The sequence below is a fragment of the Stenella coeruleoalba genome (assembly GCF_951394435.1).
Source record: "Stenella coeruleoalba genome assembly, chromosome: 6".
Lineage (NCBI taxonomy): Eukaryota > Metazoa > Chordata > Mammalia > Artiodactyla > Delphinidae > Stenella > Stenella coeruleoalba.
In genome coordinates, this window is record NC_137151.1 from 74,406,007 (window position 1) to 74,420,947 (window position 14,941).

The window sequence follows — 14,941 nt, forward strand, 5'->3', positions numbered from 1 at the left end:
ACTTAGGGTACAATCCTACATGTGGGCAATGAGCTAAGTAAGCACTTGTGCCAGCCACCAGGTACTCAGAGCCTGTTTTTAATCCCAGGATGGAACATGTACTTCCTTCCATAAGACAGTGTTGTTTTAAGTCAAGTTCTAATTTTTATCATTTATTATTTTTTAGGTCATATGCCAGGGATAAGAAATATTTTCTTTATCTAGAATTTGTACTGCCTTTATTCTAAGAAAGCGTACTGGATATTTTTTACTGAATTTTTTTTTTGCAATTAAAAAATGCATTTGTATTCATTCATTTAACAAAGGTTAGAGTACCTCTTATGACATGTTTGAGCACAATGGCAGAGAATGTATATGCAAAGATGAAAATAACATGTGGCCTCTACCTACCCTCTAGGGAGCTGAGAATTTCACAAACCTGCTATGTCTGATACAGAGTAAGTAGCACATAAAAACTGAAATATATACCTTAGTAATCCTGCACGTCAATGTGAATCTGGCAAATGCCCTGTTCAAAAATACAAGTTAATTTGTGTAACCCAGAAATATCTTAATGTTTATGAAAACTGTGAAATTATTCAATTACTCTAAGGTTAAAGGGTATAAATTAGTGGGAAAATAGAGAACATGGAAGCTCCAGGGGAACAGACAGTGCGATGGCTCAGTGAACAGTGGGTTCTAGGATTAGCTATGCCAGTAAAAAGCTGTTACCAGGTTTGTTACCCAAAGAAAATATGGAAATCATATCTACCTTATTAGGACAGGAGAAATCAAAGAATTTATTCGATAAAGTATAACAAAACCTGGAAAACATGAGGCAGTGTGGCCACAACACCTGCTTTTTGTTGTTGTTTGGTCTCATTTATTTTATTTTCCCCCTACTCTGTCAATGATTAGCCAAGCAAATCTGCAAACACAATTTAACTTCTGTATGCCTCATAAAGTGGCAAGAATGCAGGAAGCAGAATCAGAAGACCTGAGTTTACATTCAGACCCTGACTCTTATTAACTCCATAAGGTTAAAAAATGAGCAAATTACTTAACCTCTTTGAACCTTAGCTTCCTAGCATTAAAATAGAGATACATATTTTACAGTGTTATTTCAAAGACTAAATGAGAAAATACGTGTGAAAGCATAAACTTAGAAACTATGAATTTGGTTCAAGATGGCAGAGTAGAAGAACGTGCTCCCACTCCCTCTTGCAAGAGCACCGGAATCACAACTAACTGCTGAACAATCATCAACAGGAAGACACTGGAGCTCACCAAAAAAGATACCCCACATCCAAAGACTAAGGAGAAGCCACAATGAGATAGTAGGAGGGGCAAAATCAAAATAAAATCAAATCCCATAACCACTGGGTGGGTGACTCACAAACTGGAGAACACTTATACCACAGAAGTCCACCCACTGGAGTGAAGGTTCTGAGCCCCACATCAGGCTTCCCAACCTGGGGGTCTGGCAACGGGAGGAAGAATTCCTAGAGAATCAGAGTTTGAAGGCTAGCGGGATTTGATTGTAGGACTTTGACAGGACTGGGGGCAACAGACTCCACTCCTGGAGGGCACACACAAAATAGTGTGTGCATCAGGACCCAGGGGAAGAAGCAGTGACCCCAAGGAAGACTGAACCAGACCTACCTGCTAATGTTGAAGGGTCTCCTGCAGAGGCAGGGAGTGGCGGTGGGTCACTGTGGGGACAAGGACACTGGCAGCAGAAGTTCTGGGAAGTACTCCTTGGCGTGAGCCCTCCCATAGTCCACCATTAGCCCTACCAAAGAGCCCAGGTAGGCTCCAGTGTTGGGTCACCTCAGGCCAAACAACCAACAGGAGGGAACCCAACCCCACCCATCAGCAGACAAGCGGATTAAAGTTTTACTGAGCTCTGCACACCAGAGCAACACCCAGCTCTACGCACCACCAGTCCCTCTCATCAGGAAACTTGCACAAGTCTCTTAGATAGCCTCATCCACCAGGAAACTTGCATAAGCCTCTTAGATAGCCTCATCCACCAGAGGGCAGACAGCAGAAGCAAGAACAACTACAATCGTGCAGCCTAAATCCTGCAGCCTGTGAAACAAAAACCACATTCACAGAAAAACAGACAAGATGAAAAGGCAGAGGGCTACGTACCAGATGAAGGAACAAGATAAAACCCCAGAAAAACAACTGAATGAAGTGGAGATAGGCAACCTTCCAGAAAAAGAATTCAGAATAATGATAGTGAGATGATCCAGGACCTTGGAAAAAAGAATGGAGGCAAAGATCCAGAAGATGCAAGAAATGTTTAACAAAGACCTAGAAGAATTAAAGAACAAACAGAGATGAACAATACAATAACTGAAATGAAAACTACACTAGAAGGAATGAATAGCAGAATAACTGAGGCAGAAAAACGGATAAGTGACCTGGAAGACAGAATGGTGGAATTCACTGCTGTGGAACAGAATAAAGAAAAAAGAATGAAAAGAAATGAAGACAGCCTAAGAGACCTCTGGGACAACATTAAACGCAACAACATTCGCATTATAGGGGTCTCAAAAGGAGAAGAGAGAGAGAAAGGACCCAAGAAAATATTTGAAGAGATTATAGTAGAAAACTTCCCTAACATGGTAAAGGAAATAGCCACCCAAGTCCAGGAAGCACAGAGAGTCCCATATAGGATAAACCCAAGGAGAAACACGCTGACACATATAGTAATCAAATTGGCAAAAATTAAAGACAAAAAAAATTATTGAAAGCAGCAAGGGAAAAACGACAAATAACAAACAAGGGAACTCCCATAAGGTTAACAGCTGATTTCTCAGCAGAAACTCTAGGAGCCAGAAGGGAGTGGCATGACATATTTAAAGTGATGAAAGGGAAGAATCGACAACCAAGATTACTCTACCTGGCAAGGATCTCATTCAGATTCAATGGAGAAATCAAAAGCTCTACAGACAAGCAAAAGCTAAAAGAATTCAGCACCACCAAACCAGCTCTACAACAAATGCTAAAGGAACTTTTCTAAGTGGGAAACACAAGAGAAGAAAAGGACCTACAAACACAAACCCAAAACAATTAAGAAAATGGTAATAGGAACTTATACATCGATAATTACCGTAAACGTGAATGGATTAAATGCTCCACCCAAAAGACACAGGCTCGTTGAATGGAGACCCATATAAAAACAAGACCAATATATATGCTGTCTACAAGAGACCCACTTCAAACCTAGGGACACATACAGACTGAAAGTGAGGGGATGGAAAAAGATATTCCATGCAAATGGAAATCAAAAGAAAGCTGGAGTAGCAATACTCATATCAGATAAAATGACTTTAAAATAAAGAATGTTACAGGAGACAAGGAAGGACAATACATAATGATCAAGGGATCAAACTAAGAAGAAGATATAACAATTATAAATATATATGCACTCAACACAGGAGCACTTCAATACATAAGGCAACTGCTAACAGCTATAAAAGAGGAAATCAACAGTAACACGATAATAGTGGGGGACTTTAACACCTCACTTACACCAATGGACAGATCATCCAAACAGAAAATTAATAAGGAAACACAAGCTTTAAATGACACAAGAGACCCAACAGATTTAATTGATATTTATAGGACATTCCGTCCAAAAACAGCAGATTACACTTTCTTCTCAAGTGCACGTGGAACATTCTCCAGGATAGATCACATCTTGGGTCACAAATCAAGCCTCAGTAAATCTAAGAAAACTGAAATCATATGAAGTATCTTTTCTGACCACAACACTATGAGATTAGAAATCAATTACAGGAAAAAAAAACGTAAAATACACAAACACATGGAGGCTAAACAATACATTACTAAGTAACCAAGAGATCACTGAAGAAATCAAAGAGGAAATCAAAAAATACCTAGAGACAAATGACAATGAAAACACGACGATCCAAAACCTATGTGATGCAGCAAAAGGAGTTCTAAGAGGGAAGTTTATAGCAATACAATCCTATCTTAAGAAACAACAAACATCTCAAATAAACAATCTAACCTTACACCTAAAGGAACCAGAGAAAGAAGAACAAACAAAACCCAAAGTCAGTAGAAGGAAAGAAATCATAAATATCAGAGCAGAAATAAATGAAATAGAAACAAAGAAAACAATAGCAAAGATCAATAAAACTAAAAGCTGGTTCTTTGAGAAGACAAACAAAATTGATAAACCTTTAGCCAGACTCATCAAGAAAAAGAGGGGAAAAAAAAAAAAGAGAGAGGGAGAGGACTCAAATCAATAGAAATGAAAAAGGAGAAGTTACAACAGACACCACAGAAATATAAATCATCGTAAGAGACTACTACAAACAACTCTATGCCAATAAAATGGACAACCTGGAAGAAATGGACAAATTCTTAGAAAGATGTAACTTCCAAGACTGAACCAGGAAGAAACAGAAAATATGAACAGACCAATCACAAGTAATGAAATTGAAACTGTGATGAAAAATCTTCCAACAAACAAAAGTCCAGGATCAGATGGCTTCACAGGTGAATTCTATCAAACATTTAGAGAAGAGCTAACACCCATCCTTGTCAAACTCTTCCAAAACATTGCAGAGGAAGGAACACTCCCAAACTCATTCTATGAGGCCACCATCACCCTGATACCAAAACCAGACAAAGATACTACAAAAAAAGAAAATTACAGACCAATATCACTGACGAATATAGATGCAACAATCGTCAACAAAACACTAGCAAACAGAATCCAACAACACATTAAAAGGATCATACACCATGATCAAGTGGGATTTATCTCAGGGATGCAAGGATTCTTCAATATACACAAATCAATCAATGTGATACACCATATTAAGAAACTGAAGAATAAAAACCATCTGATCATCTCAATAGATGCAGAAAAAGCTTCTGACGAAATTCAACACCCATTTATGATAAAAACTCTCCAGAAAGTGGGCATAGAGGGAAACTACCTCAACATAATAAAGGCCATATATGACAAACCCACAGCAAACATCATTCTCAATGGTGAAAAACTGAAAGCATTTCCTCTAAGATCAGGAACAAGACAAGGATGTCCACTCTCACATTCTTTTTTTTTTTTTTTTTTTTTTCGGTACGTGGGCCTCTCACTGTTGTGGCCTGTCCCGTTGCAGAGCACAGGATCTGGATGCACAGGCTCAGCGGCCATGGTTCACAGGCCCAGCCACTCCGCGGCATGTGGGATCTTCCCGGACCGGGGCACAAACCCGTGTCCCCTGCATTGGCAGGCGGACTCTCAACCACTGTGCCACCAGGGAAGCCCCTCACCACTATTATTCAACATAGTTTTGGAAGTCCTAGCCAGGACAATCAGAGAAGAAAAACAAATAAAAGGAATACAAATTGGAAAAGAAGAAGTAAAACTATCACTGTTTGCAGATGATGTGATACTATACATAGAGAATCCTCAGAGGCCACCAGAAAACTTCTAGAGCTAATCAATGAATTTGGTAAAGTTGCAGGATACAAAATTAATGTACAGAAATCTCTTGCATTCCTATACACTAATGATGAAAAATCTGAAAGAGAAATTAAGGAAACACTCCCATTTACAATTGCAACAAAAAGAATAAAATACCTAGGAATAAACCTACCTAGGGAGACAGAAGACCTGTATGCAGAAAACTATAAGACACTGATGAAAGAAATTAAAGATGATACCAACAGATGGAGAGATATACCATGTTCTTGGATTGGAAGAATCAATATTGTGAAAATGACTCTACTACCCAAAGCAATCTACAGATTCAATGCAATCCCTACCAAATTACCAATGGCATTTTTTACAGAACTAGAATGAAAAATCTTAAAACTTGTATAGAGACACAAAAGACCCTGAATAGCCAAAGCGGTCTTGAGGGAACAAAACGGATCTGGAGGAACCAGACTCCTTGACTTCGTATTATACTACAAAGCTACAGTAATCATGACAATACGGTACTGGCACACAAACAGAAATATAGATCAATGGAACAGGATAGAAAGCCCAGAGATAAACCCACGCACCTATGGTCCACTAATCTATGACAAAGGAGGCAAGAATATACAATGGAGAAAAGACAGTCTCTTCAATAAGTGGTGCTGGGGAAACTGGACAGCTACATGTAAAAGAATGAAATTAGAACACTCCCTAACACCATACACCAAAATAAACTCAAAATGGATTAGAGACCTAAATCTAAGACCAGACACTATAAAACTCTTAGAGGAAAACATAGGAAGAACACTCTTTGACATAAATCACAGCAAGATCTTTTTTGATCCACCTCCTAGAGTAATGAAAATAAAAACAAAAGTAAACAAATGGGACCTAATGAAACTTCAAAGCTTTTGCACAGCAAAGGAAACTACAAACAAGACGAAAAGACAACCCTCAGAATGGGAGAAAATATTTGCAAACGAATCAATGGACAAAGGATTAATCTCCAAAATATATAAACAGCTTATGCAGCTCAAAATTAAAAAAACCCAATCCAAAAGTGGGCAGAAGACCTAAATAGACATTTCTCCAAAGAAGACATACAGATGGCCAAGAGGCACATGAAAAGCTGCTCCACATCACTAATTATTAGAGAAATGTAAATCAAAACTACAATGAGGTATCACCTCACATCAGTTAGAATGGGCATCATCAGAAAATCTACAAACAACAAATGCTGGAGAGGGTGTGAAGAAAAAGGAACCCTCTTGCACTGTTGGTGGGAATGGAAATTGATACAGCCACTATGGAGAACAGTATGGAGGTTCCTTAGAAAGCTAAAAATAAAATGACCGTATGACCCAGCAACCCCACTACTGGGCATATACCCAGAGCAAACCATAATTCAAAAAGACACATGCACCCCAATGTTCACTGAAGCACTATTTACAATAGCCAGATCATTAAAAAAAAGAAAGAAAGAAACTACTATAAATTAAACAGACATTTTTCCAATCAAAATATATAAATCGCCAATAAGAACATAAAGATCCTCAACATCATTAGCCATTCGGGAAATGCAAATGAAAACCACAAGATACCACCTCACACCCACTAGAATGGCTATCATCAAAAAGACAACTTTGACATGTGTTGGAGAAAAGCAACCCTCATACTTTGATGGTGGGAACGTAAATTGATGCAGCAGCTATGGAAAATAGTTTGGCAGTTCCTCAAACAGTTACAGTTACCTTGTGATCCAGCAATTCCATAGCTAATTATATACCCAAGGAAACTGAAAACACATGTCCACACAAAAACTTGTAAATGAGTGGTCATAGCATTATTACTCATACTAGCCAAAAAAGTGGAAACAACTGAAACGTCCATCAACTGATGAATGGATAAACAAAATATGGCATATCTATACAGCAGAATATTATTCAGCCATAAGAAGGAAGTATCTTGATACATGCATAATATGCATGAAACCTGAAAACATTACGCTCAGTGAAAGACACAAAAGGCCACATATTGTGTGACTCCATTCATATGAAATGTCCACAATAGGCAAATCCATAGAGACAGAAAGTAGACTGGTGGCTGCCAAGTGCAATGAAGGGGAATGGGAGTGGCAGCTAATGGGTACGAGGGTTTCCCTTCAGGATGTTCAAAACATTCCTTGAATTAGTGATGAGGTTTGCACTACCTTGTGAATACACTAAAACCACTAAATTGTACATGTTAAAAGAGTGAATTCTACAGTATATGAGTTATATTTTAATAAAAGAAAACTATTCTAGAAATTTAAGTTTCTGCTACTTTATTTATTTTTGATCATGCTGGGTCTTCGTTGCTGCGCGCTGGCTTTCTCTAGTTGCGGCGAGCGGGGGCCGCTCTTCATTGTGGTGTGCGGGCTTCTCATTGCGGTGGCTTCTCTTGTTGCCGACCATGGGCTCCAGGCGCTCGGGCTCCAGTAGTTGTGGCATGCGAGCTCAGTAGTTGTGGCTTGCAGGCTCTAGAGCGCAGGCTCAGTAGTTTTGGCACACGGGCTTAGTTGCTCCACAGCATGTGGGATCTTCCCAGACCAGGGCTCGAACCCGTGTCCCCTGCATTGGCAGGCAGATTCTTAACCACTACGCCACCAGGGAAGTCCCTCTGCTACTTTTTAATAGTTAATATCCTACTTTTTTCAGGAGGCTGTTCCTGCTGCTTGTAACAGCTACGAAAGCTCTTTGAAGTTAGATGTTACACAGATGAATGGTATTTTTAGTAAAGTGAAACTACTAATCATGCCAGAGAAACTTTCTGCAGATCAGATTAATTTGGTATTATTTTATTTCTTCAAAAGAAAAGTCCTTATTAATATCGTTTGTTTTTAGGGAGTAGAGAGAGGTTCAAGGAGTCTTTATAGAATACATTAAAAAAGAAGGCTAAAATATAGTATTTTGTATTTAAATTAGTGGACATTTAGTTTTCAGACATGCCCATCAATCAACTAAAACACAAGTAGATGGAACTTTGCAACCTCTACCTCTTTCCATGTTCTGCATTCTGCTGTCAGATTCTAGGTCCATCACCAGCTCCTTCCAATTATTATTCACAGGAGTTAAAATGCTTGGTAAACTCTTTTAAGTGCAATCAATTCATTCCCTAATGCTGGGGAATTTACAGAGTAGGCCCAATTTTTAAGGTTAAATTTACTCTAGATTGTTTGAATAAATATACAACAAAATGATTTCCTCGAATTTGGAATACAAAAACAATCTATAGAGTTGTGTAATGCTTTCTAAGTCCTTTGGGAATTTTTTCCTGAATTTGGTCATGGGGTAAAGACAGTCAGTCACTAACTTTTGTCCACACAAAGTATTATGTATAAAAGCTTCCTGGTTCTAGAACAAAGAAGTACTTTATTGCTCAAAGCAGAAGGCAGATATTTTCCTTCCATTTAGTATTGTTATACTAAAATAGCATACCAATGAAACCAGCTAGGTAACAGCATGACCCCAGGTATGTAAACAAAGATAAATTGTTCTCTATTTTGTATTCTTCCTTGGGGGGAAGAAAAAGTTTCTCACATCTAAACAAATAAGGTTCATCAAGCCAGAGTAAAAACTACGGGTTACTACTTCCCAATATGGGGGTATTTTGAGTGGTGATCTTAATATGAGGGTCTGCCAACCTATGCTAGTATGCATGGTGGGTATACTTGGCACAGACAAAATGCGAAGAAAGAGGCGACCTGTCAAACAGCTGTATCGAGTTACTCCCTCATCGGCGCTTCCAACTTCTTGGGTGATGTCTGTGTAAGAGAGAAAGATATCAAAGCACCAAGAAGAGAACCACGGCGGCAGTCGCAGCAGCAACCAGGACCAAACGGTGCATCCCAGGGTGAAATGCCACAGGAACCCTCAAGAGCCGGCCAGACTGCGGTTCCTTTCCAATATGAGTCTACCTCACATACAAAAATAAATACACAGCCAGATAACCCTGCCAACCCGCTCTCCCTTCCCGTTGTGACTCCTCCAAAGGCTGGAGGGAGGTTAACAGCCCGCAGGCCCGGGAGAAGCCAAGCCCCACAGCCCGAGGGAGGCGTCCAGGAGCCTCGGTGCAGCCCGGGGGCCTCGGGCGGGCGTCCCCCACCCGCCGGCCAGAGCTGGTCACCGGCCACACAAAGGAGCAAGCCGCGGGCGCTGGACACGGGGGCTCGCCCGGGAGCCGGGCGCCACATCTGGTCCCCGCACGCCGGGTGGACAAGACCCGCCGTTAAATAAGGACTAACGCCCGTACCTGTTGCACGATTCGGGTCCCTTTCACCCAGAAATGAACAAGGGCGCTCAGGAGGGGAGACGCGCGGGCCGCCCGGGCTTTGCGGGCCGCGACCGCACCCGGCAGGCGGCGCGGAGGCAGGGGCCGCCCGCGGGGCTCCCACCTCTGGCGCTTGCTTTGTCTGCGGTGGCGGCGGGGGCTGCGGCGGGGCGGGGGCGCCCCTCCCTCAGTCGCGCGGCCCACGGTGGGGAAGAAAGCCGGGCCCGCCGCCGCCGCCCGCCCGCGCTCCCTGCCCGGCCGCTGGGCCTGCGCGCTCCTCCCGCCCGGGCCGCCCGGGCCGCACGGCGGCCACACTCACCTGGCTGGCGCTGGCGCTGGCTGCCCGACGTTCCGGGGCGGTGGGGAGGACGCGGGGACGCGAGCAAGGCGCGAGCGGAGGCGGAGGGCGAGGCGGGAGGAAGGCGGACTGAGGGCGGAGCGGGCCCGGGCGGCGGTGGCGGCGGCAGCGGCTCCAGTCACTCGCGGCAAATCGCGTCCCGGCCCCTCTCTGCGTCAGGCAAGGGGCGGCGGCGCGGGAGGCTCGGCGACCTCCCGTCACCCTCGGCCCGACTCGCGTCCGTGCTGCCCCGCGCGCGCCCGGCTAGCAGCGGCGCAGCGACACCGCCCGCACGGGAAGGGGGCGGGGCTGGGAGTCCCACGGGGGCTGGGGATTGGGGGCTGGGCGAGGAGGGGGCTTCCGACGCCACCAGGCGGACCCCGCTCTCCTCACCACCCGCCGAGCTTCCAGCTCCCAAGCCCACAGGCAGCGTGGGATTATGGAAGAACTGGGCCTAGAGTCGGGGAGCCTGGACTTAAGGAAGGACACCCCCTCCCCTTGACGCCTTGCCTGTCATTTGTTTTCTCTGTCCTCATACTGAAATATGTATGTTCGAGTATATGGTCTCCAAGATTTTCAAAATTCTAACGTTGTCATCCCGGGTTTGTTGGGATTCCTTTACCCCCAAGTACCCACTGCCAGGAGATGCCAGGAGATGCCAGGAGATGGATCTCCCACACAGAGATGTGTGATGTGTCTGAAGGATAAGGCAACTGCAGGGGAATGGGTTGTAGTGAGGAAGAGCTGGATTCAGGGCATTTGTTTTCCTTTGGGGATCTTTCCATTGGATAGCCCAAAATTTATCCACAAATGGCCCTCTGATAATGGCTACTTCCCCATCTTCACCAACACTAGTTATTTTTCTCCAAATGTAGTGACTTCAGAGTCCTTGTTCTTCCAATTTTCTTGCACAAATCGTTTTTATGTCATTTCCTGAATTCAGTTCAAAAGAGTCATCAGCTAATACACACAGGCTCAGGGCAGCATGTGTTCTCAATCTCAGGCCTTACTTATTACTCACTGTGCCACTCACTTCAGTATCACCTAATTTCTTTAGGAAAAAAAAAATTACCATTCCAACAACTAGGCAACTAAGTTTCTCTCTGCTAAAGTTCTCTGATTGAAAATCCCAAGGATTAATACTTCCTCTTATTTCTATGACTGATAATGTCTCCACTACATCAGTCTCTGCCACCATTTAGGTCAAGCCTTGCTAATTTCACTTCTGCTTGTGTTCCAAAGGACTGCTGGGAATGCCCCAAAAACACAGAGCCTCCCTCTTCAAAGGCTTTCCACCTGGATAATCAGTTTCAAGCAATTACCGTGATATTCAAGGCCATTTATGATCTGATCCACAGATCTCCTCAGCTTCAGCTTTAATTCCCACCACATCTCACACACAGGCTCTGTCTGTGCCTTTGTATATTTTCCTCCATCTGAAATTCATCCCTCATTTAACCGGGTGAACTTCCAGTCTCCTTCAAGATAATAAAGATAATGCATCTTTTCCTCCCTTGAATCTTCCCTGACATCCTGTCCTTTTTCCACCCTCATATCCTCACCCCACACACTTACACTGAATTATTCATTCTTTTCTGCTTTCATGTAAACTTTGATCTATTCTCTACGATAACCCCTAGCACTTTCTTTTTTCCCATTGCTTTGCTTGGTGGTCTTTTCCTACTAGACTGTGAGTTCCTTAAAAGGATGGAGATTTTTGTCTAGTTCATTTTTGGCTCTCAGACATAGCACAGTACTCAGCACTATGAAGGTTTTCTTTAAATATTTGTTCAAGTACTGATGTCACTATTCATTCCAACAAATAGATGTTGAACATCTACTCAACAAGAGGGAAATACACTGCAATCCACAGTCCCTGCCTTCCTTACTTAACCTTCCACAGTATTCTGTTCTTCCTTCCTTTACCATGTGGCATTCTCTGTTTATCATTTTAAACCCTCTCCTATTACCACTCGCATTCTTGGCTTGTTTTAATAAAGCAAGTTTATGCCAAACAATCTATTATAGTAATTCACCAAATATCCCTGCCCTTCCTCTTTCCATAACCTCTTGTTCCACAACAGTGTGGACCCAGTTATTAGATAAGGGGAACTGTTGCAACAGAAAACACATTAGACTATAAATGCAGAGAACAAAGTTTGGGTGCTGTATTTTCCAATAACTACTAAATGAACACAGCTCAATCACTTAAATTCACTAAGCCTCCCCTCTGGAGTTCCTTTGGCTCTATGATTAGGCTTCATTTCTAGTACTTTATTAATAAGGTAAACATATCCTTCTTTATATATGTATAAATTGAAGGGACAACCAGATCCTTGCAAAGTAGCTGTCCAGCATATTCTTGAACTCTTGAGTGATAGGGAACCACTCACTACCTCACAATAGTATTCATCTTTGAACAGCCCTGCTAGTCCCTACTTGGAACTGAAAGGTGTGCTTTCTGTAGATTTTGTAGGTAACAATGATATTAGTAGAAAACACCACTGGAATTAAACTCCAAAGTGGTGTGGTCAGATCATAGCTCTGTAACTTCTACCTGTATGACTTTGGACAAGCACAAAACAGCTCCAAGTTATGAGTTTGCTCAACTCTAAAAGGGGGAAATAATAACACCTTAAATCATTATCATTAGTATGAATACATTGTATTAAAGTACCCAGCGAATCTGAATCTGGTACTCAGATGTATTGAATCCAGAACAGCCCAATTCCCCTTCCATACAAAGCCTTTAAACATGTGAAGTCAGCAACCAGAACATGTCCCTTCTCACACCAGCCTCCATACACAAGCCCCATTCATCTCCTCCATACACTTTCATCTAAACATACCCTAGTGCCTCTTACAATGTGGCATCTAGAACTGAGTCCAGTATTCCAGGTATACAGAGAAGAATAAAAAAATACAGTTTTCTACATTCTTATGATGTTTCAAAATTCAGCTTGATATCACATTCATATTTTTCTACCACCCCACACTGTTCATAAAACAAACAAAAACCCTCGAATCTTTCTTAGGACTTTAACACATACACACCTGTAAAACCATATCTCCTCCAACCTGTATTTGTGCAATTTGTTTTTGGAGACTGAGTGTGGATCTTTGCATGTATTCGTCTTAAATATCACTTTGGAAGTTATGTACCAGAATCCCCTGCCAAATAGAAATCAATGTGAAATAAGAATTAACATTTGAAAGACATTCAGGACTGGGGGGTGGGGAGAGTCACAAAAGCACTTTAAGCAACTCGTTCTTAAATTCCTAAATTCTCCCCTACAACTTCCCTTAGGCTTTTTATTAAATGCCATATTTAAATGTCATCTGAATTTATGTAACGTCTCACATTCATTTTATTTTTATAATAAGTTAATATTTTATATGCCTATGTTTCCCAAACATTATTCTCTGGAACTTCTGAAGAACTCACTGAGATAAGGTAGACCTGCACTGTTAATGCAGTCTTACTGAAGCTCAGCAGGGTCAAGTAACTTGCTGAACACTCACTCAGCACTCAAATAGGCTTCTTGGAGAAAATGCCCCACCCACACGCCCTGCTGAAGGCGGGGCCCCAGGCAGTACTCTTTTGTGCCTCTGTGGACTACTCCTGGGAGGGCACCTGACCTGTTAAACAGCCAATTCACACCCATTCAAAAATGACCTGGGAAAAACACTCAATCCAAAAGAGCTGGTCCAAGGACTTCTCTAGTGATCCAGTGGTCGAGACTCCGTGCTTCCAATGCAGGGGGCGAGGGTTCGATCCCTGGTCTGGGAACTAAGATCTCACATGCCACGTGGTGGGCCCCCACCCAAATAAAAAAGAAGAAGAAAAAAGGGTTGGTCCAATCAGACAATCAACTGGGGAAGCTGGACCCAAAGGGAGGCACAGATGGTAGCCATGGATGAGAAGGGCTCTGACACTTCACCAGGGAGCAGAAGATAATGTCAGCCAATGACTAAGCAGAAAACATCCATTCACTCATCTGCTCACCAAATATTTATTAAGAATTTCCTGTTTTAGGTTCTGGGAATGCAGTATGGACAAAATACACAAAAATTCTGCATGGACCTTGCATTCTGGTAAATGGGACAGGCAATAAACAATAAATAAGTAAATCAAATATTGTATTAGAAGGTGGTAAGTGTTGGATAAACATTATGCAGGGCAGGGAACTAGAAAGTGCCAGGGGCTGGCGTACGGCTTTCAATCACAGGAATAGGGAAAGCCACACTGAGAAGGTGACATTTGAGCTAAGGCTTGAAGGAGGTGAGGCACTGAGCCTATAGTAAAGAATCTTGAGGGAATCAACTGGTAGTGTGCCGATCAGGAAGCAGACACCAAGAGAAGAGGCAACCCAGGCAACCCAGAGAGCAGGGCATTCAAAATCTAGCTGGGATCTTTTTAAAAACAAAGCGTTCCCAGCACTTCCCCAGGTGTACTAGACCTGAGCCTTTGCAGATGGGACCTCAAAATCTGTATTTTTAAAACACTCTTCAGGTGATTGGGATGCTCCAGCAGGATGAGAAGTCCTACTGATACGCTGGGTTCTGAATATCCTTCAAATTCTGTGTTCCGAAAAGCCCAATTCAATTGGCATTCCTCTCCTCCTAAGAAGCTTTGTTGTTCAACTTTCCTGTTATTCCTAGGAAGGAAGCCGGATATCATGGCTGAGATTTCAGTTTTTCTGATTTACATATGTATTCTTTACAAACCAAACAAACAAGAACAAACCCCAACACCCTCTTCCCTGAGGTCACATGTTTGGGTTTCTATATCAACCAAAATTGCCTAACAAACCACAGTCACAAAGCTGTGAGATGGTGCCAAA

The 14,941-nt window shown here is 42.4% G+C and overlaps 1 protein-coding gene across 18 annotated transcripts in view; it reads right to left on the minus strand.

Annotated features, from left to right (window-relative positions):
• The window catches only part of SESTD1 (SEC14 and spectrin domain containing 1), a 262,393-nt gene that overhangs the window by 125,407 nt on the left and 122,045 nt on the right, over positions 1-14,941 (minus strand). For 14 of the 18 annotated variants that reach the window (XM_079923851.1, XM_079923858.1, XM_079923862.1 and 11 more), the window contains one exon: positions 13,152-14,755. The exons of 1 other annotated variant lie outside the window; for it this stretch is intronic. The gene's annotated coding sequence lies outside the window, so the exon portion shown is untranslated. Of the gene's footprint in view, positions 1-9,194; positions 9,255-10,079; positions 10,191-13,151; positions 14,756-14,941 lie in introns of those variants that run through there. 3 more of the 18 variants (XM_079923847.1, XM_079923855.1, XM_079923857.1) reach the window with 3 other exon arrangements.